This window comes from Myotis yumanensis, unplaced genomic scaffold (assembly GCF_028538775.1).
Source record: "Myotis yumanensis isolate MYYU_CA2020_CCGP unplaced genomic scaffold, mMyoYum1.0.hap1 SCAF_16, whole genome shotgun sequence".
In the NCBI taxonomy this organism is placed as follows: domain Eukaryota; kingdom Metazoa; phylum Chordata; class Mammalia; order Chiroptera; family Vespertilionidae; genus Myotis; species Myotis yumanensis.
Genome location: NW_027223767.1, coordinates 24,918,475 through 24,942,165, shown reverse-complemented (window position 1 = coordinate 24,942,165; position 23,691 = coordinate 24,918,475). Strand labels below are relative to the sequence as shown.

The 23,691-nt window shown below is 45.2% G+C and overlaps 1 protein-coding gene and 2 pseudogenes across 2 annotated transcripts in view; all 3 read left to right on the top strand.

Annotated features, from left to right (window-relative positions):
• CA10 (carbonic anhydrase 10) overlaps positions 1–23,691 on the top strand; it is a 364,718-nt gene that overhangs the window by 204,519 nt on the left and 136,508 nt on the right. The window lies entirely within an intron of this gene.
• LOC138994529 (kunitz-type protease inhibitor 2 pseudogene) lies at positions 21–4,059 on the top strand (annotated as a pseudogene).
• On the top strand, positions 17,482–18,253 carry LOC138994601 (kunitz-type protease inhibitor 2 pseudogene; annotated as a pseudogene).

The following is a 23,691-nucleotide window of genomic DNA, read 5'->3' as shown; positions in this document are numbered from 1 at the left end:
GAGACCCAGTGGAGCCCATCATGGCGCTGCTCTGTGGGCCAAGATGGTGCAGGGTGCTCCTCGCCCTCCTGGCATCTCTGCTCCTCTTTGGGGCCATGGAGAGCACGACATCCACGACTTTTGCCGAGTTCCAAAGGTGGTGGGGAGATGCCTGGCCTCCCTCCACAGGTGGTGGCACAATGCCACCTGCTGCTCCTGCCAGCAGTTTGTATGTGGAGGCTGCGGAAGGAACGGAATAACTACCTGACCAAGGAGAAGTGTCTGCAGAAGTGTGCTGATATCCCAGGGCACGCCATGGCCGATGCGGCCACCAGCAGCAGCCCGGCAGATTCCTCTGGCCCGAGTGTCCCCAGAAGTCAGGGTTCTGATGGCCCCTCCAGCGATATTTTCAACTACGAAGAATACTTCGCTGCCAACGTGGCCACCGGGCCTTGCCACGCATCCTTCCCACGCTGGTACTTTGATGCCAAGAACAACTCCTGTGATCGATTTATCTATGGAGGGTGCTGGGGCAATAAGAACAACTACCTCTCCGAGGAGGCTTGCTTGAGCCGCTGCCTTGGCCAGTGGTCCCACCCGGCCCGGCCCGGCAGCATCGTCACGGTCAAGGATAAGGTGTTACTGGCGATCATCGTCATCATGCCGTTTTTCCTGCTGCTCTCCCTGGCCATGATGTCCTATATGAAGCGGAAGTTTGACCTCACCTTCTGCAGCTCCAGGGACGATGAGGCCCCTCTCTTGAGGAAGAGAACCTGGAGAAGGGGTGGATAGACAGCTGCAGGAAGCCCATATGCTGTTTATGTTGTTGCGATCATTAGGGCTTTCGCTCTGTTTGTTATTCAGCAGTTAAGAAGGCTGCTTCCTGGGCCCCCCAGGCAGGTTCGCTTTGGAACCAAGAAGGGCTCGGGTTCACGTTGGGATGGCCTGGCCCCAGACCAGAGTCAGTGTCCCTTTGATTTCTTTCCTCCAGGTACAGTTTCCTTTGTTTATGGTGAAAATTTTCACCTTCTTTCCTATCACAAAGGTGATGCTTTAATAGTTTTCTTTGTTTTGTACATAAGCAGAAACAAAAGTTGGGTTTGTTTTAGAATTTGGAAGAGAGTAAAGTATAGAAGTTTAATAAAAAGGGTGTCCCTTGCCGAAACCGGTTTGGCTCAGTGGATAGAGCGTCGGCCTGCGGACTGAAGGGTCCCGGGTTCGATTCCGGTCAAGGGCATGTACCTGGGTTGCGGGCACATCCCCAGTGGGAGATGTGCAGGGGGCAGCTGATCGATGTTTCTCTCCCATCGATGTTTCTGACTATCTATCTCTCTCCCTTCCTCTCTGTAAAAAAATCAATAAAATATATTTTTTAAAAAAGGGTGTCCCCTTTTAATGTTAAAAAGAACAAAAATGCACCCACCCCACCCATCCCCATCCTGTCGTGCCATCACCGACAAGCATGTTGCTCCATGACTCTGATTCTAACTCTGTCCCTGGAAGGTTTAAAGGCTGCATTATACTGGGTCCTGGGTAGACAGTGTAGCCTCTATATTTATTCTACTTAATTGTATGACCCAAAGGAGAGCAGCAATTAAAAAGTCCTTTCAAATTGGAGCCTCACCATTTTATTTGGTCAACTGCTGGCTCAGTTCAGTTCAACAAATATTTATCAAGAGTTAGTATTAGCCCTACCATGGGAGAATAGTGATAGATATGTAAGAGGGCATAATCCTTGCCTTCTAGAAGCTTCCAATCTAGTAAGGAAAACTGACCCTAAAATAAGTTGGTTTAATACAGAATAAAAATGGTAAAATAACATAATATAACAATAAAATATTTCTCCAGCCCTTCCCACATGCCTTCTAAGTGCTTTGCATGTGTTCACTCATTTCAGCCTCTGGAGAACCCTATCAGGTACATATTCCTTTTGTTCCCATTTACAAGTGAGGACACTGAGGCAAGACCACGCACAGCCTGCAGGTGGCAGAGCTGATTTGAATGCAGGTGTTTCCGGCTCCCTGAGTGGCTTCTTTCTCCTGCGCTTCATCCAGGAGCAAGACCGCTGTGTGGCCACCACTCACATGGTAGGTTACAGGGTGTAGACTTGTGCAGAGCCGTGGCCAGCCTAGAAGATAAAAGGATGAGAGTTAATGTACTGTTTTCAGAGACAAGGGATTGAGGTTTGGAGGGTGTCGGGGTCATCTCCAAGGTCTTACCTCTAGTAAGTGGCAGGGCCGAGACTTGGAACTGGTACCTCTGAGCATCATGCTTATTCTAGGTTCAGTGGGGCCTCCACGGTGCTGCTCTGGGCTACTGTGGGAGTACAAAGTAGGACCATTTAGTAGAGCCTGGGCTAGAGGAAAGGTCTGGGTAGGCACTGCCAAGGAGAGGCAACGTGCTCCTCAAACTGGAGGATTTCCCAAGAGGTCTCCATAACCTGCCCTCTCAGAGGCTGCAGCTCTCATTGCACCCATGGGTCCTCTCCTCTGTGCAGGTGAGCTGCTCCATTCATTCCTCTCATCACTGCAAAGACCCTGTGCCAGACAGATTCAGCTGAACCTGGGTTTTCCATTTCCACTCACTTGCTCAACAGGTATTTATTGAGCACTCACTATGCGCCAGGCGCTCTTCTAAGAGCTGAGAGTGGTGTACAAGACCTGTGTTTGCATGAGGCTTCCATTCTGGTGCAGTGTCTGCTGCCTATGTGTCCTTGCTTATGTAACTCACAGATGGGTCTCAGTTCTCCCATCTGTGAAATGGGGACAGTGGTACCTGTCTCATAGAATTGGGGTGCGGGGTGAGGCTGAAGTGAGATAATGGGTGTAATGTGCTTAACAGAAACCTGGTCCATTGCACGTGGTCAAGTAATCTTAGTCTGGCCCAGCTGGTGTGGCTTAGTGGTTGAGCATCAGCCTATGAACCAGGAGGTCATGGTTCGATTCCTGGTCAGGGCACATGCCCGGGTTGCCAGCTCGATCCCCAGTAGGGGACATGCAGAAGGCAACCGATCAATGATTCTCTCTCATCATTGATGTTTCTCTCTCTCTCTCTTTCTCTCTACCCTCTCCCTTCCTCTCTGAAATCAATAAAAATAGATTTTAAGAAACCTTAGTCTGTTCCCCATTCGCCTACCATCCTGTAAAATGAATGTGACCAGACCTGCCCTTGCCACTTGGATCCTTGAGAGATGGTGATTGTACTTGTTTGAGGCTGTGTAACCTTGATGGATTATTCCAACTCCATTTGACCACCGTGGGTTAAAGCAACGAACTGGTTCTCCGTGTTCCTCTACTTTATGTACATTATAACTGTGTATAAGGAACCATAAAACTCAAGGCAGATTTATACATACACTGCACTGCATATTTTTGTAGAAATGTTTTGCCAGGCACCTGTAATGCACTGATATATGTGAGCAGTTTCCTAAAGTTTATTTCTCATCGATCTCTCTTAAATTGCATATGAAGTGACATTTTTATGGTTTAACTTTTGTTTTCATGACACAGCCCCAATTTGCATCTCTGCTGTAGCGCTCAGGACTTCCCCGCTCACACACTTGTTTCCCTGTCCCTAAAGCAGGTCTCAGGCCCACGTTTCTCCAGGCCCCAGCTTGGCACCTCTCCTGGAGAAGCCAATGCATTTGTGACTGTCTTGTGGAAATGGACTTGAATTATTCAGAACCCACAGCCACCTTGCTTACAAGGTATCAACACAGAGAAACAGACTGGTTCCATTCTCGGTGTGTCAGAGCTCTGGGCATGAAAGCACCCATGAAATCTTGATGCTCCCTTCCCAGATGGTTTTGGTTTTTTTTTTTTGCTTGGGGTCGACTTGGCCTCTGACCTGCACCTCCAGCAAGTTCCAAAACAAAGTGGGAAGGAAAGAAATACTCTACAGAGTGTCTCCTATGAGCCAGACTCACTGTGGATCTGCAGGTTTAGCGCTATTAACCTTATTCAGGTGGCAGTTTCAGAAAGATCAAGCAAATTGATCGAGATCGCACAGATAATAAGCGGTGGAGCCAAGTTTAAAGCTCAGATCTGCCGACTGCAAAATCTGATTCTTCCATTGTACTAAGCCAAGCATCCAGGGCAAACAAGGGGAGTCCAGATGGGCAGAGTATAAGTTATTCATCTTCATCTTACTTACAGGAATTCATCAGTTTGAACCGTCATTTCACAATCATTTAGTGAGCGTGTCTTAACACATTGCAGACAGATCACGAGAATTCTCGTGTTTTCATATTACACAGTGTTTTACAAAGTATCGTGCTTTAAAAAGATATTAGCTTGTAAGAACATGTAATAAATAACTTCAAAATGCAATAGGTATTTAATTTTAAGGCATGCCTTTAACATTTATGTAAAATGTTTTTCATATTCGTTCAATATAAACTTATCTGGCCACTGGGTAAAGCTAGCAATAAAACTACTGGTCCACAATGTTAAGGTGCAGGCACTGTGCTAGGCGCTGTGTTTGACGTAGCCATTGCAATTTTGGAATTCCTAAAGGGTTTATCATTACCTCTTCCTGGTAGGCCACTGCAAATGAGTGTTTTGGGGAAATAGTGACCCACCTAAGAGTGACTCTTGTCTTCCTGAATTTCCTGTTGTACCTGGTGCATATCGTGTACCTGAATAAGACAGAGGAGGTCCATTGCGGAATGAATCAATGAATGGATGCGTTTGCAACACCCCTAAGGAATATATAGGGCACCTGTCTGTGTGCCATTGTTCTCCACAAGCCAGTGCTGTGTCTCATCACTGTTTCCTCAGAGGCGGGCACAGCACCTGGCCCAGATCGGGGCTGGCCGAGTGAATGAGTGCAGGCATGAAAGGAGCGCTACCATTAGCACAGAATCAGAAATATAAGCAGAGTCAGGACGAGGATGAAGAAAGTGAAGTGCTAGCCTCGGGTGCAAAACTTAAGAGGACACAAAAAAAACTGAGAAATAAGATATATTTTAATGCAATATTTGAAGAAAATCAAGACGGCATCCCACAGGGCAGAGAGGAGGGTAAGGTGAAAGGCCAGATCCTGTCTTTGTCTAACCTGTTTCCTTTTGTCTTCCTGGATTCTTTTGTCATTGATTTTGACTTCTTAAAAATATTGAATGGAAGTGTTATGTGTCCTTATCACTGAGATTCGGATGCCCCTTAAGTTTTGTGACCAAGGTAAATAAATGCCTCCCTCGCCTCCCCCTGGCCCCGTAAAACCAATAGCAGTGACTACAATTCTCTGCTGTCATCCTATATAGCAATGATGGCGAACTTTTTGAGCTCGGTGTGTCAGCGTTTTGAAAAACCCTAACTTAACTCTGGTGCCGTGTCACATAGAGAAATTTTTTTATATTTGCAACCATAGTAAAACAAAGATTTATATTTTGGATATTTATTTTATATATTTAAATGCCATTTAACAAAGAAAAATCAACCCAAAAAATGAGTTCGCCTGTCACCTCTGATACGCGTGTCATAGTTTCGCCATCACTGCTATATAGGGAGGGCTTTATGGACGTAACTCACAGACAGCCCACAAAAGCGTCTCCTCAGAAAGGTGATGTCGGGACCACTGTTTACAGACAGGGTGGCTGAGACTGGAGGAGGCAACCCTACCTTCCTAGTGTCACAGGGAATCACGGGTGTGACCAGGACACACGAGCCCCAGACTGGCTGCCTCCAGCCAAGCCACCTCATGTGTGTACCCTGGTGTGCTTCACAAACACCCTATTCACTGACTCCCAAGGTCCCAGCCCTTATTAGAAACACTTACTTCATGTACCACCAAGATGACAGCGACTGGGAGGTGCAAACAATTGAAGACACATACCAACTTCAGAGATTTTATAAGAGGGGAGGGGAGGCCGGGGAATGGTGCCTCTTAAAATGGGATCAAAATACATTGTGATCATAACCCCAGTGACCATGGCATTGAAAATAGGCTGGGGAAACTCCATGGAGGCTGTACCCCCATGATAGACATAAAAGGACTGTAGTGTTCTGTGTGTCTCTGAATATTCAGTCATCCATTCACCACCCTCAGCTCATTGAAAGCTGTGCCACTCCCTCCACAAGGCAAACATGCAACTCGTGGAAAGACAGAAGGTCCCTAGGAAGCCTCCTGCTTCATTTGCACCCTGCAGAGATTTCCCCAAGAGAGAAAAGATTGCAGTATCCGTTGCCTGAGTCTCTCTTTCTTATATGGGTTAAGAATTTTCTCTACTTACACAATTATCTGGAGCCCCAGATTACAGAGGGAAGGGCTGGTCCAGTCCAGCTAATGTGAGACTTCAAATCTCTCCTTTTCTTAGCAGCTGACATTTAAAGTAAACCTGTGATGGGCTGCACAGATTCCCTCGAGGATGTGCAGAGCCTGGTAGAACGGTCCCAGGTGTATTACATAACACTGAATGGTCCATGCCATCGCACAATCCACTGGTCTGCCTCCCCTCCCCCTCCCCCCTTACCTCCCCCCCCCCCCCCCCCGGCAATTAGGAGCACACCTAATGTACTGCATTCCAAACTATTATATTAAAATTTATTTCGACTTAAAAACATCTGAGTCTGCCTACCCTTGATTGCCTTGTTTTTAACATTTCTACCAAGCACACAGACTTGGGTTGTAATAGCAAATTCACCGGCGTTAGAACTGTATGGTTTGCTTAAAAGGCTGGAAATTCTGCTATGTTTTATCAGAATTCCGAATCAGCTGGAGTGAAGAATAAACATCCTTGTTGCTGACGTTCAGGACAGGTGAGGGATTACTATGGAGAGGCATAGTCTGGAGACAGATTGCCCGGGTTTGAATCCAGCTCTGCCTCTTCTTGTACCTCAGTTTCTTTATTTATAAAATGGGGAAAATAACACTACCTGCCCCTTTAAGTTGTTATGAGGGTTTAATGAGTGATATTTGTAAAGCACTCAGAACATTGCACCACAGCTGGCATACAAGATTAGCTGGCATTTCCCACCACAGACAGCCCCCGGGGCAGGATTTTCACACACAGGTGTTCATCTGAGCCTGTTCCTTCACCCTGGGGGCGGGAACCTGTAGTACTGAGCCCTAAATGAGCGTGGATTTGCCTCTCGTCCTCTGTCCCTTCTCCTCCTCCTTCAACATTGAAAGCTGCCATCATCACCTTGAAGGTGGTTCTTATACAAGTTCCATGGCAAAGAAACCTGCAGGCAAACAGATTCTAGAAATAAAAATAAATAAATAATAAACAAACAAACAAACATCTGGCAAGTTCACCTCATCTCCTCTTGGTTTTTGTTGGACATTATACATATTCCCATTATTGTAATGATCTTATCGTGGCTTTGTCTACCTGATGGACAATGATGCGTCCTTACCTTATTCTTCTTTCTCTGCCCAGGACCTCACATCCTGAGCCCGGTGCCTACCTCCGGGCACTGCAGGTCCTGCATAAAGCTGTTAAATCAGGCAATGACCAGTGTCCCATCCTGGCGGTAGTTCTTTTCTGTCTGCTCCGTTCTCAGGGACTTCCTCCCTCCTTAGTCTGCTCCCTGGCAAAGCTGCTGGAGCAGCAGAGCTGCCCGCATTGGTCTTGCTGGGAATCAGGGAGGCCAGAGACATGCACCCTTTGAACATCCTCTGAATCTCCCTGGATAGAATGCCAGTATTGGGATCTGCACCCAAGGGCATTTTCCAAGGGGATAGGAGAAGCTTCAGATCATTTTTTAAATATCTAAGGTAATAAAACTAATAAATCTCATTTATGAAAATGGCAACCACCCTTTTTGTAGAATCTTACATCCCAGAGATGATAGAGCTTTGTGACTGAGAGCGTTGAATGGAAGAAAAGAAACTCACGTTTGAATCTACCAGAAATAACTGGTGGATAAGCAGTGGAAATGAAGTTATGGAGAATTTTAATAGCCTTGGGAGAAGAAATTTCTTTTCAATTCTAAATATGTTTCCATTGCAGTTGGATCTTCAGGAACTTTGGAGGTGGGGATATGAGGGAACAAAGGAATTTGTTGTTTGCTGCTGCATAAAATAATCATGCCAGTCAAGCCAGCATGGCTCAGTGGTTGAGTGTTGACCTATGAACCAGAAGGTCACAGTTCAATTCCAGTAGGGGGCATGCAGGAGGCAGCCCATCAATGACTCTCTCTCATCGATGTTTTTCTCTCCCTCTCTCCCTCTTCCTTCCTCTCTCTGAAATCAAATAAAAACATTTTTTAAAAATAATAATAATAATAAATCATGCCACAGCTCAGTGGCTTAACACAATGAATATTTATTATCACACAGTTTCTGTGGGTCAGACGTTTGGAAGCAGCTCTGTTGGGGTTCAGGTTCAGGGTTTCTCTGGTAGGTGAAGCCAGGATGTGGGCCAGAGCTGTAGTCATGCAAAGGTTTGACTGGGGTTGGAAGGTCAAGATGACTCACTCCCATGGCCATTGGCCAGTTGTCACCATGGGGGCCTCCCTATAGGCTATTGCATATCTTCATGACATGGCAGCTAACTTCCCCTAGAGTGAGAGATCCAAGTGAGAATGAGCCAAGAGGAAGCTGTAGTGCCTTTTATAACGTAGTCTCTAAAGTCATCCCAATCTGGTCTTCTAGAGCTGCCATAACAAAGTACCACAAATTGGGTGCCTAAAACTATAGAAAAGTATTCTCTCATACTTCTGGAGGTGAGAAGGTCAAAGTCAAGGTGTCATCAGGGACTGAAAACTCTAAGAGAGGACTCCTTCCTTGCCTCTCCCCAGCTTTTGGTAGCTGCCAGCAGCCCTTGGCATGCCTTGGCACCACTCCAGGCTCTGCCTCCATCTGAACACAGCTATCTTCCCTGTTTTTTTAGAAGGACACCAGTCATTGCATTAGGACCCACCCTAATCCACAATGACCTTATCTTAACTAATTGCATCTGCAAAGTTTTCATTTCCAAATAAGGTCAGGTTCTGAGGTTCTTGGTGGACATGAATTTTCTCTTTGGAGGAAGATATATTCCACTTCTGTTTTATTCTACTTGTTAGAAGCAAGTCCACCCACACCCAAGAAGAGATGAATTAGGCTTTGTCTTTTGAAGAGAGGAGCACTCAGAAATGTGTGGACATATTTTAACACCACCACAAGGACCAAGCTGTGCTTGTCTACCGCATGCTTTCTGCTGGGCACTTCCAGTCTCATATGCGATCATGTGGTCCAGTGAAAAGAAAACATGTACAGAAGTTCCGTCTTATTTAACATCAGAGATACCTGGCCATTTCTGTGAATTCTCTTAAAGTGGGGACCAAATTTCTTTTAAAATATTTTGTCTTAGATTTTATTATGAAAATAAGTGAGGTTTACTTAAATTTGAAAAATATAGGTTTTAAATATGACTGCACTAATTCTTAAATGAAGAATGAATTGTGTTTTGTGCCCCCCTCCCACCCCCCACCCCCCTGGTTTAATTTTTCCAACAAAATCACATGATTTCAGAGTATACCTCACATTAAGTTTGACTTTTTCAGCATAATAATGAAGAGGGTTATTTTTGCCATATTCAAGGGTTTTTATCAATATTCCTTGAGACCTTTGGTATGCATGGCATCTCTTCTGTAATGCCCAAGCCGAAATTCATAAGGATTTATTCTTCCTCAAATAGCCTAGTTATGTTTCTGCCACATCATCATCTATACAGTAGGTCCTTGGGTTACATCAGAGATCCATTCCTACGGCGGGACGTAACGTGATTTTCGCCGTAAGTTGGAACCCACCTACATAAGCACCTACATCATTCACATGGAGCACATACACAGCAGTAATGAAGTGAAACAGTAAAAAAAATTTAAAAGAAAGATAACAATTCCTGACCTTTATTGGAGTAAATAAATAATAAAAAACATAAAGCACATATGTACATATGTCAAAATGACGAAACTTTTTTTAAAAAAAAATAAATGGGAGATGGCGATGTAACCATGAAACTACATATGTCAAGTCCGATGTAACCCAAGGACTGTAATAATCTGCAATAATAAAAGGGTAATATGGTAATTAGACCGGACAGCCTAACAACCTTCTAGACATCTGGACATCCTTTAAGACAAAGCCGAGGCCTGTGGGAAGCCAGCTGGGTCCCAGGTGCCTGCTGGCAGCCGGAGGAAGGAAGCCCGGGTCCCGGGTGCCAGAGGGAAGCCAGTGCTGGTAGCTGGGGTAAGGAAGGCCTACTCTAGCATGAATTTTCATGCATCAGGCCTCTAGTTTACCAATAATTCTGCATGTGATTCAGTAGTTTTTCAACAGCTCTTTTTTTTAAAACTTTGTAAAATCTTCCATTTTTTGGAAAGTTTTAAAATTTATTTTATAATCAACTTACAAAGTATATTTATAAGACTGCATTTTACAAGAATCCACTAGAGATTTGCAATGATGTTGATAAAGATGCTAGCATTAAGTGGGGCCTGAATTTGAATGGGGACTGATTTTTCTAAGTGGTCAATTCAGTAATGAGTATGTTGGTACAATTGGGACTTCACTTCTCTCTAAAACCTGGCAACTCTGTGGAGACTCCAGTCATGAAAACCCAGATAATCAGGACTCTCTGACTTTTTCATTTTTCTACAACTGTACCCCCATCCTGCTAAAGATACCATAGAGATCTTTTCATCTTTTTTAAAGCAACACTGTAAAAAGTTAAATAACATTGGTGGAATCACTTCAGTATATTGAGTAGGGAAAGGATGATATATACAGCTGAAGAATGTTTCTAGGCCTGAGTTGCAGCAGAAACTTTTTTATTGAAGATGGACCCACATGTCTCAGATAACAGGGACAAAGGATAGTGCCTTGGCTCCTAAAAGACTTCATATGGGAAAAAAAGTAAACCAGTGTTGCATGATTCTCATTTAACCTCCCCTGGAGCAGAAATCTGGAATTTGTCCTTTAAAAGTCCCTTCCAAAAAAGGGGGGACATCTATAATACTCCCAACCATAAAGATTTAAAATAAAAAATAAAAACAAAGGCAACACAATAAGATGGCACTTCAAACCCATTAGGATGACTACTATCCAAAAAAAAAAGGAAAATAGTGTTGGAAAGACAGGGAAAAATTGACACCCTCCTGCCTTGCTGGTGGGAATGTAAAAATGATGCAGCCACTGTGGAAAAGTTTGGTGGGTTCTCAAAAAAATTAAACATAAAATTACCATATGATCCAGTCATTCCATTCCTAGGTATATATCCAAAATAATTGAAAGCAGGTGTTCAAACAAAAACCTATACACAGTGTCTATAGTCAACAATAATGTATTGTACACTTAAAATGTGTTAAGAGGATAGATCTCATGTCAAGTGTCCTTACCATAATAAAATATTTTTAAACCTAAAAATCTATAATAATAAAAGCATAATATGCTAATTAGACTGGATGTTCTTCTGGACGACCTTCCAGATGAAGCTGGGGCTACAAGGGAAGCCTGGGTCCCGGGTGCCAGAGGGAAGCTGGTGCTGGCAGCTGGGGAAAGGAAGGCCTACTCTTGCACAAATTTTGTGCATCAAGCCTCTAGTATAAAATAAAAGTCCCTTCCAGATGAAGTCTTGAACCAGTGTTGAAGACAATTGGAGTGACTAAATAAATAAGAGTCTGTCTTGTCTTGCAAATGCAATAGGTTAGTCAAAGGCTATGTGGTTAGAGAGTTATCAGTTAGTGAAGCTTCCTGAACCAGTGTTAGGGGCCCACACACATCATAACCTGTCCACCTCACTTTAAGTGAATGACTCCTTCCCATAGCAACTCACTCTACTTGCAATCTATCTACTAGGAATGTGCTAAATACCCAGAGTTTACCCAGTGACTTCAGGGAACAGACTGCTGCTACAGATGTCTCCATGGTTTCTTTCTTCTGCAGCTGGTTTTATACCTTCACTTTTCTCTGGGTGAATTTGGCTGCCCACCTCAGTATTCCCATCAGTCCCAGCTTCAGTGCAAAAACGATGGGTATTCAGCAGTGGATACAGTCATAGTACTTACTCTTTGTATGTAACTTAACAAAGCTGTGTATAAGCATTCCTCCGGCTTAATCTCTGGAGATAACCCATTGGCACCCCCCACTCTGCTCATTGTTCTGCAACAGAAATGCATTTTTGTTTGTCTCTCATAGGTTTGTGTGTAAAATCAGAAAGCCAGTCAAAGACAGGGTTTTGGGTTATAGGGTTTCATATACTGTTATTCTTCTCAGACTGAATGCTTACATTTTAATTACTTATTGATTTATTGATGTAATTTTTACTAAAAGCAAAAATGGTTTCAGATGCATGAAAAATAAGTGATTAGCGCTCTTTGTAAGTGCATATGTGAGAGTCTCATGCCGATGGTGCCATATCTTTTACAGGGATGTGTTTCCAACAAGGAAATCTAGGAGCCGCTCGCCAACCCTTCAAAACCACACATAGCGCAGAACACAGTGACTGTCATCCCTGACACTGCACACACTGCGAGAGCAGCACCGAGTTATGTGACGTGGCAGGGCTCAGTCACGCCAGTCATGTCTAATGGCTGCATGGAGATGTTTTGATATTTCTGCAGCTGCTAGCCCATGGGCAGCCAGCTCTTGAAATCTCCAAATTTTCTTTATAACTGTGTCACTCCGGCCGTCACCAAAGTTCCTTGCCCAGAAACAATCCTCTTTCTGAGCCTGGTCCTATTGTACAATAGCATGCTTTGTTTTCATTTTGGTTCTTTCTCTTTGAAAATAAAAAGTCTTATGTGCAGGGAGTGGCAGCAGCAGGCTCTGTTGACTACTCACGTAAAATCTGCTCTCTGCCTCTTCGATGATGCAGAACTAAATTTTTTCACGTAGCCTCTCTTGGGAACCGGGGGATGAGTCCCAAGGCGTGTAAGACCACCATGGTCATCTCCCACCCCTTAAAGGTGACTGGCGTAGAGCCAGACACATGGCCCTATTCAGGCCAGTGAGATGAGAAATTATTAGGGCACTGAAGGGAAATGTTCCCTTGCTGCTAAAAAGGGGCAGCCCCTTCTCTTTCCCTAGTCACGGGCATGCCTGCCTGTGATGTCTGGAACCGCTGATGAAGCAAAACCCCACAAAGGAAGGTAGGGTGACAGTGAAGTGGGGTCAGAGCCCTGCTGTACCCTGCCTGGAGCCTTGCCTACCCATGGACAGCTTGCGCTATGAGATAACAAATCTCCTTACATTTAAGCTGGTCGAGTCCAGGTTTTCTGCTACTTGCTGCCAAAGTGTTTTGACATAGTAGCCAAAATAATAAATCGACCCATGCTGTGTCCTTTGCTTGGAGGGAGCTTCTGCCCTTATTTACCTGGTGATTTTCAAGACTAGCCAAGGCGCCCACTCTTCACTGTGGAATGAACCACGGCCTCATCCAGTTCCCCACGAAACCTTGTATACAGATCCTGCCCTTTAACCTCTTTACGTGGGCTTCTTTGTGGATGAGTGTTCTCACACTCACATTAGAAGTTCCCCTCCAGAGGAGCCAGATCTGCACCAGAAGCAGTACCAGGAGCACCATTCAGTAAAGTGTTTACCAGCAGAGAAGGTACATTCTTGTGCACATTGGTGGCTTAGAAAATAGGCAGTCAGACTTAGAGACAATAACAGTCACGTGGGTATGTATGGAGGCCATGAAACCCAAAAGGGGGCCGTGAAATACAACTGTTGGTATATATATATAGGGGTAGGCAAAGGCACGTTTCTTGGTTGTTTGTATGGAAAACGACCTGCAGGTGGGTCGTTGGTTAAATTACCAGCCACCATTACCTAAAAGATACATAAGTAAGGAGATGAAAGAATAATAATAATAAAGATAAGAAGACAAAAATACCAATAAATAATACCATATATATATATGGTATATATATATATATATATATATATATATATATATATATATAGCTAATATGCAAAGTGTCCCCTCAGGAATTTGACTGGGAGACCGGGAGTTTGATTGATCGCTATGATGTGTGCTGACCACCAGGGGGTGGTGACAGTGGGGTGCTGAGGGAGCGAGGGAAGGAGGAGGTGGGGAGGCGGGGAACCTGATGGGTCCTGCTTGCTGGCCAGGCCTAGGGACCCCATCCATGCACAAATTTTGTGCACTGGGCCTCTAGTCATTAATAACTAAATAATAATAGAAGAATAAACTCTGTGTTTCTCATACTCACAACTGTAAGCCTACTTTTGCCCACACGGATAAGTCCCATGGAGGGCAAATATAAATGACACGTGACTGAAGACTTGGTGCTGGGGTGGGAGGGTGAAGCCTTGGCTTAGGCAGCTGCAGGAAAAGGAGAGGGGGAACCAAGAGCATGTCCTTCCTGAGGGCAGGCCAAGGGCTCTCTGTGTTACATAGAATCTGGTCCTCTCCAGGCGAGCAGGAGCCTGGCTGCTGAGAGTGAAGGCCATTACCATCTGTCTCTACTGCTCTCACTGAGGCCTTCAAATTTGACTTCAGTTCTGCTTCCAAGCAGCCACATGGGTCTCATGAAGTGGGCCCAGCCCTGTTTCGCATTCTGTTTCTTGACATAAACTGTGAGTTCATTCTCCCCAAGGCCTGCCTCTGCTGCTGCTTTGGTTTCGGTGTTGATCTGTGTTGTTTAAGGAATCTGGAGTAATCGCCATACATTTTTGCACTGTGGTACTGATGTTTTGCCTCCTTGCTCAAAAACTCCTGCCTTGTCCCGATTGTAGTCTGTTCCTGTTGACAATGCCTTTGGGAGGTCTTTCCCATTGGTAGTTTCCTCTACTTGTATGATCTCCAGGAACTCCGACACAGCAGGTCCCAAACTAAAGTCATCCTCCTGTCTTCAGGTGTAGAATTACTCTCCAACATCAAAAACATAGGAAAGAGCTCTAATTTACTCCTCCCTTTATCTGTCCTTTACTAGCTCATTATTCATTTTTATTATTATAGCCACAAGGAATTATTTTATTTATATTTATGTAAATACTAGATGCCTGATGCACGAAGAGATTCGTGCAATAGGCCTTCCCTTCCCTTGGCTGCTGGCACCAGTTTTCCTCTGGCACCCGGGACCCAGGCCTTCGCTCTGGCTGGGCTCTGGCCAGAGCCCCCCCACCCCACCCCCCAGCCGTCAGGCTTCACGGCTCTGCTGATCCCGGGGCCGTGAGGCCTCGCAGCTCCGCTGATCCGGGGCTGTGAGGCCTCTCGGCTCTGCTGATCCTGGGGCTGTGAGGCCTCGCGGCTCCGCTGATCCCGGGGGCGTGAGGCCTTGCTGCTTGGCCGGCTTCAGGTACGTTTGGCTTCGCTCCACCGCTTGGAGCCTACATATGCAAATTAACTGCCATCTTTGTTGGTGGTTAATTTGCATATCACCCTGATTAGCCAATGGGAAGCATAGCGAAGGTACAGTCAATTACCCTTTTTGTCTTTTATTAGATAGGATATATATATATATATATAGAGAGAGAGAGAGAGAGAGAGAGAGAGATAGGTAGGTAGATAGATAAGATTGGGTTCACAGTTCAAGTTGGGACAGAGATGCCTAAATAATGTGATCACAAGAGTTGTATTCTGCCTTTTGGACCATATCAGCTACCCAGTTAATGTCAAATCACTCATTTTGCCCAGAAAGGCAGAGAGCGTGTAAGAGCATGAGCTTTGGAATGAAGAAGACTGGCGGGAGGGGGCTGAGGGGTGGGGAGAAGCCTGCCTTGGCCCTGGCTGTGTGGTCTTGAACTAAAGAAAGAGTCAACCCTTCGTGGGTTCTATGTTGAACACTGTGCTGCTAATTAGTGCCTTCCCAGCCTCACCAGTGAGGTGGGTGCTGTTGTCCGCCCCGATTACAGGTGAAAATCCTGAGGCTTGCCACAATTTGTCCAAGGCCACACAGTTAAGTAATGGACCCCAGATCCATCTCTGCCAGATGCCAAAGCTGCTGGTTATCTCCTCGGTCCCAAGTTGGTATCTGTACAAGGAGGCCAGTGCTTACTTTCTGGGGTCAGTGTGAGGAATAAGTTACCCAGTAGAGGCCAGGCCCCTCCCACCCCGTCTGACCAGAACACTTCATCTACATGCTAAGGACCCCACTGCTCATCCAGTGCTTGTGTTGCTAATTCCCAGAATTGATTTGCATGTGGATTCCTCTACCAGAGTTGTATTTGTATACATGTTTTCAAAGTTTTCTGAGTTTCAGTCTTCCTTTCCATTTAGGCCCTTGGTGTGTTTTTTTTTTTTTACTTTCTCTCATTTTCTTTTATTGTCTAAAGTTTTACATATGTCTCCTTTTTCCCCAATTGACCTCCCTCCCCCCTTCCCCACCCAGCCATTCACACCCCGAGCAAGCTCCCACCGCCCCAGTGTCTGTGTCCATTGGTTATGCTAATATGCATGCATACAGATCCTTTGGTTGCTCTCTACCCCCCCTCCCCTACCATTTGTCTTTAGATCAATCTATTCTTGCTCATCAAATTATGTTGATCATCATATCCCACATATGAGTGAGATCATGTGATATTTATCTTTCTCCGACTGGCTTATTTCGCTTAGCCTAATGTTCTCCAGTTCCATCCATGTTGTTGCAAATGTTAAAAGTTCCTTCTTTTTTATAGCGGCATAGTATTCCATTGTGTAGATGTACCACAGTTTTTTAATCCACTCATCTGCTGATGGGCACTTAGGCTGCTTCCAAATCTTAGCTATTGCAAATTGTGCTGCTATGAACATAGGGATGCATATTTCCTTTCTGATTGGTGTTTCTAGTTTCTTGGGATATAGTCCTAGGAGTGGGATCACTGGGTCAAATGGGAGTTCCATTTTTAGTTTTTTGAGGATATTCCATACTGTGCTCCACAGTGGCTGCACCAGTCTGCATTCCCACCAGCAGTGCAGGAGGGTTCCTTTTTCTCCACATCCTCACCAGCACTTGTCCTTTGTTGATTTGGCCCTTGGTTTTCTTTAGTTACCTAATAATAGGCCAGCCTCTTCCTGCCAATCTGCTAAGTTCCTCCAGGACCCTGTCCTTCCTTTCATACCTAGTCATCAGCTAGTGCTTGGACCAGCCTGGGGACTGACCTAATATCTGAGGAGCCATCCCATGCTTTTCTTTCACATCACTGAAATGTCTACTTACCGCTTCTGTCAGGTAGAGCCTTTTGACCACAGAGCTCTGTGCGTGGGAGGAAAGCACTGGGTATATGTAAAGCCTGTTGCTTGTTGCTTCTTTTAGTCAATAATGAGCCAGGCGCCTGCTCTCTGTGCGCCCCGCCCCCTCCCCACAGGGTAACTGCCCCCTGCACTAGCTCCTCCCAGGCAGCCACTGGCTCCAGCCCCCACTGAGCATTGATTGGGTGGGACCCTTGGCTCCATTCTGAGTGGTGGAGAGTCACTGAGAGTCACTGGGGGCAAAGGGGCCAGTGAGGCCATTCTCCCGCATTGTGGGCAGAGGAGGCAGAGTCCAGGCACCAGAGGGGCTTTTGGAGACTTGAAGCGAGCATCCATCTGCACCTGAACTTGAAACCTGAACTTGAGACCCAGTGGAGCCCATCATGGCGCTGCTCTGTGGGCCAAGATGGTGCAGGGTGCTCCTCTCCCTCCTGGCATCTCTGCTCCTCTTTGGGGCCATGGAGAGCGCGACATCCACGACTTTTGCCGAGTTCCAAAGGTGGTGGGGAGATGCCTGGCCTCCCTCCACAGGTGGTGGCACAATGCCACCTGCTGCTCCTGCCAGCAGTTTGTATATGGAGGCTGCGGAAGGAACGGAATAACTACCTGACCAAGGAGAAGTGTCTGCAGAAGTGTGCTGATATCCCAGGGCACGCCATGGACGATGCGGCCACCAGCAGCAGCCCGGCAGATTCCTCTGGCCCGAGTGTCCCCAGAAGTCAGGGTTCTGATGGCCCCTCCAGCGATATTTTCAACTACGAAGAATACTTCGCTGCCAACGTGGCCACCGGGCCTTGCCACGCATCCTTCCCACGCTGGTACTTTGATGCCAAGAACAACTCCTGTGATCGATTTATCTATGGAGGGTGCTGGGGTAATAAAAACAACTACCTCTCTGAGGAGGCTTGCTTGAGCCACTGCCTTGGCCAGTGGTCCTACCCGGCCCGGCCCCACAGCATCGTCAAGGACCTGGCGGAGCAGATAGAGGTGATCCTCACCCTCTTGGTGGGTTACGGGCTGCTCTACCTGGTCGTGATGGGGTGGACACAGTTGGACCTCGCCTACAGCTCCAGGGACGATGAGGACCCCCTCTTGATAAAGAGAACCTGGGGAGGGAGTGGACAGACAGCTGCAGAAAGCCCAAATGGTGTTTAAAATAGATTGATTTATGTTGTTGCGATCATTAGGGCTTTCGCTCTGTTTGTTACTTCAGCAGTTAAGAAGGCTGCTTCCTGGGCCCCCCAGGCAGGTTCGCTTTGGAAACCCTCCCCAAGAAGGGCTCGGATCAGGGTTCACGTTGGGATGGCCTGGCCCCAGACCAGAGTGAGTGCCCCTTTGACTTCTTTCCTCCAGGTACAGTTTCCTTTGTTTATGGTGAAACTTTGCCCTTTCTTTCCTATCACAAAAGTGATGCTTTAATCATTTTCTTTGTTTTGTACATAAGCAGAAACAAAAGTTTGTGTTTTTTTATTAGAATTCGGAAAGGAAGAGAGTAAAGTGTAGACGTTTAATAAAAAGGGTGTCCCCTTTTAAAATTTAACAGAACAAAAACAATGAATGCATAATTAACCAAGGACTGTGAATCCCTGATTTCATACAGTGTGTCTTCCTCCAACAAACGTTTTTTGAATGCCTGCTGTTGTGCCAGGCACTGTGTTGGGTATCAAGGTTCCAAATGTTAATACAAAAAGAGTTCTGCTTTAGAAAAGACACAATTTAGTAGGGGCTAAAAAAAAATCAAGACATGAAAACAAGATAACTTTATTATTCATCGAGGTCTATACAGGGCACAATGGTGATGGATGGGCAAGAGGGATCCCGCCTTTGATGGGGAAAGTGGAGATGGGTCAGGCAGGAGCAAGGCCACAGAAGGTGCCAGAGAGCTTGTCCATAGACTGGCTTGAGCAGAATTGTGTTTTCCAACCATCTTCTGTCTGAGAAGTGCAGGGTGTGTCTGTAGAAATGTTCTCTGTCTAAAGATAGGGGGGTGACTTGCTCTGTTACGGAATGCTTCATTGAATTTCTATGAAAGTTTTGATAATGCATCAAGTCATTCCAGAAAGTAATTGTCAGTCTTTAAAGAAAATAAGAAACAAGGCTCTTTCACTCTGAGCAATAAATGCATTCAGCTCCTCCTGGCAATTAAGCAGTCCCATCCCCTGTCACTGAGTTAGTGCACAAGCCACTTGGTGGCAGTTCTCAGGAGTTCTGAAGCAACAGATTACTAACAGCCACATTTCCACGGCGGTTTGGAGGCAAGTGGGAGTTGATTTAAGAGGTACTGGTTCTACCAAGATCTTTCCTACAATAGAATAAATCAGCCAGTACATCAAGAATGTGTATCCAAAGGGCCTAGACTACAATTGAGATGCAGGCAAGACAATTTAGTGAGAAAATGCCCAAATTCAGATCCCAGAAGCCCAGATTCTAGCCTTTCATTAACTTAGAAGACTAGGAGGTTTATCAACTATCTCTCTGGAGCTTAGAATTTTAAAATCTGTGAATAAATATTTATAAAATGAATGAATAGATGGATGGATGTAAGATGAAGATGGTAATACCTGCAGCACCTTCTTCATACATGTTTTAAGCACAGTGGTTCATTATACTTTGATAAGATAAGATGATTCAAGAAACTTGCATTTCAATTTTTAAGTCAGTGGTGGTAAATATCTCTTGAAGGGTTTCAGAGTCTGAGAATATACATATTCTTTAATCATCCAAATTAGTCCTTGACCAGGAGAGAAGAAATAATAACTTGAAGAGCAGGTGTTATATTGCATGTCTGTTAGATAATTAGCTGGCTAGGATCTCCAAAAATCTAGCCTCCTGTGGACTAAACTCAAAAAAAAAAAAATTGGAAGTTGTAAACAATGGAAAGCCTTCAATAACAATGAAATAATGACAGTCTTAATCCTGTCTGTTAAAGTAATGGTGTTGGCTAATGCTTTCAGGGCAGCATTCTATAGTGGACAAAACTTACACATTGGAACAAAGAGGCCTGACTTATATCAGTTGCATGACCTTAGGCAAAATATTTTAAAAGTCCAAATCACTGTCCCGCCCTCGTGGCTCATTGGTTGAGCGTCAACTTATGAACCAGGACAGTGATGGCGAGCCTTTTGAGCTCGGCGTGTCAGCATTTTGAAAAACCCTACCTTAACTCTGGTGCCGTGTCACATATAGAAATTTTTTGATATTTGCAACCATAGTAAAACAAAGACTTATATTTTTGATATTTATTTTATATATTTAAATGCCATTTAACAAAGAAAAATCAACCAAAAAAATGAGTTCGCGTGTCATAGGTTCGCCATCACTGAACCAGGAGGTCATGGTTCAATTCCAGTCAAGGACACATGCACAGGTTGCAAGCTTGATCCCCAGTAGGGGGCACTCAGGAGGCAGCCAACCAATGATTCTCTCTCATCATTGATGTTTCTATCTCTCTCTCCCTTTTTCTTCCTCTCTAAAATCAAAATATATATATATATATACGTATATATATATATACACACACACACACACATATATATATATATATATATTTCTAGCCTTTCATACTGAACATTATAGGATGTCATAATAAATAAATGAAATTTTACATATACATAGCATCTGCCCAATGTTTGCATTCCTGTCCTCACCCCAGTTGACTTTATAGAGAAAGGTCCTCTCCATGTCAGGTGCTATGATAATGCTAAAAGAGGACACATATTTTCTAGAAACTCAACTTGCAAAGAAAAGTTTTACTAAGGTCTTCTCACCCTATTCTGCTTTCAATGATTCTTCCTTGAAGAATTTTCCTGAGGACTTGGACCTCATACAGCTCTAACCTGAATCTGTTCACTGACTTTCTCCCTAAGTGTGTGTGTGTGTGTGTGTGTGTGTGTGTGTGTGAGAGAGAGAGAGAGAGAGAAAAAGAGAGAGAGAGAGAGAGAGAGAGAGAGAGAGAGAGAGAGAGAGAGACAGGCATCTGACTTCAACCCAGAATTGTTTCATTTCTTTTTTTGTAAGAGAGAGAGAGGGAGAGGGAGAGAGGGAAACATCAATGTGAGAGGAACATTGATCAGCTGCCTCCTGCACGCCCCCTGCAGGGGACCAGCTCGCAAGCCAGGCATGTGCCCTGACTGGGTATTAAACCGGCAATCTCTTGTTGCATGGGACAATGCCCTGAGCCACACTGGCCAGGGCTATGTTCCATTTCTTATGACATCATAAATGTGTTCACACAATATTTCACTTCCCACCTCTTCTCCCAGCCTCACATCCCCCTTCCTTCCTTCATTGCCCTGGGTATTTTACTCCCTGGGTAACACCCTCCAATGGAAGGAACTAAATATATACAATGAGAATGAAAACATAAAATGGCTCCTCCTTCTCTCGCATACTCAAGTATGTTCACCTTTGAGGAGGATTTCCTGCACCTGTAACTCTCCCTGTCAATCCTCACCCCACAAGTTATCTCACTGCTTTGTGTCCCCACACTTTCATACCATCCCGCACACATAATATACTATTATTTGTTGCATGTCCATGTTCCTGATACAGTGGCAGATCCTTGACCATGGTGTCCACAGGCACTGCACATGATGAATGAACTGAACCGATGAATTTTTCTCCATTCTGAGTGTTTCACTACCTACTGGGAATGGGTACTCTGAGGAGCACCCTGCAGGCTAATGTGGAAAAGACCTAAGTCACTCATGTGACATGTGCCCTGTCTTTGTGCTGCCTCATCTCTGCCCTTCAACCACCTCTCCATGTCGGTCTCTGTCCTGTGAGCTCTGACTGCAAAGAAGGAACCCAGGGGACCCGACTTCTTTACAGCATCAGCTTTGCCCGTGTGCTAGATTCTGGTACCTTTTTCAAGGTGCTTATGCGTAGAACATCTCACTGGATTTACGAAGGGGTTGTAAGATCTTGGGCAGACAGAAAGGCATTTTACCTTTATGGTATGTTTACCTTGGCAAGCAGGAATGACAGGGGAGAGAAGGAAAGCCAACCTGCAGACTAGAGAAAGGATGCCTTGCTTTTTGGCAATGCCAACAAAGTCTGTCGTGTTCCTGTTTGCTTCTTGCGGTCCCTTTTAAGTCAATAACAGAAATATATGTGTTGAAAACCTGCATGAGAGTTGTGTTGATGGTGCCTGGGAGTCTAAGTCTCTTACATCTTATTTCGCTTTTTTCCTTTCTACTCCTCCTCCTCTTTTCCTTCCTCCTTGGGTTTGATCACCATCATTCTCAAAGCATCATGGCTTTGTTTGTGCTCTTCCTCCCATCCCTCTTCTACCCGGCTAATCCTGACCCTTGTAGCTCCAATGTCCCCTCTTACCTTCCTCACAGCCCTTCTCTATGCTCCAGTAGCATTCTGTCTTTTACACCCTTATGGCACTTAATGCTAGCATTGCCCATTCAGTTGGCTAAGTGGCCGATTCTCCACCCAACTCCAAGGCAGGTATTATATGTTTGATATATTTTTATATAAAATTCATAAAGTACTTAGAGTACTGCCTGCAGGCAGTAAAACTCAATAACTATTAGGAGTTATTGTTGTGGGTAACCCCCTCCCACTGTTACATTCCCTGGCGCCTAGGAGGTACAAAGTGAATGCTTATTTTATTGAATTGAAAGATAACGACAACAAAAACGCCTTCCTCAGGAACCTAATCACATCTTGCCTCGTGTTAGTTTGATTTCAGTGCTGGTCCTGGACTCCTGGTGTGGCAGAGGAGGGAGCCTGAGAGCAGGTGGGAAGGGACAGGCCACAGTTCCACTTCTGAGGGGACCCGAGGTAAACCTTGACTCACAAAATAGATCATCAAAGGGAAGTGACCTCTCCTCTCAACCATGTAGTCCAAGGCGCAGCCTCAACCCAGGTTCAACCTCGCCACCTTCTCTTCTAAGAGCCTCTATGTCTCCAGCACTTGTTACTCCGGGTGATTGACTGTTTTCTCTTCCCCGGAGAGGGGCTTAGTTAGACTCCACGCAAGTTGGAGCTGACATCATCCCAGGAATAAACACCCCCTGAGAACCCAATGTCCAGCTGCACAATGCTTATCTACAACTCTCTTGAGACACTGCGGCACAAGACCACATTGTTTTTGGCACTATTTTGAGACCTCTCTCCCACTTTGCCTATAAAAGGATAGGGTATCAGAGGGGTGGGACCCATTTCCAGAGCAGAGCTTCACACTGTGTCCAGCCAACGTGTCCCTGTGGCAGAGGAGAGAATGGGGGACTAGTCTTGCTAGTAAATTTCTGCTTGTGAATTTCCCCAATTGAAGCTTTTGCAGGACAGTGAGATGCCTGCCATTACCTTCCGTCCCAACAACGACGACCTTTAATTTCCTGAAAAACCATATGTGATATGTTTTATCAGCCCCTTTTAGCAGTTGAGGAATCTGGAGCTCAACTAATTTAAAGTAACTTGCTCAGGGACTCACAGTAAGCGGAGAAGCAAGGATTCCAGGCCCAGCTTGTCTGACACCAAAGCCTTCGGGCCTTGGCTACCTGCCTTGGCTACCTGCCTTGTGAGCAGCTACCCCTCCCCCCATGAGGATGGGAGATGATGTATGGCTACAGGAAAGGATG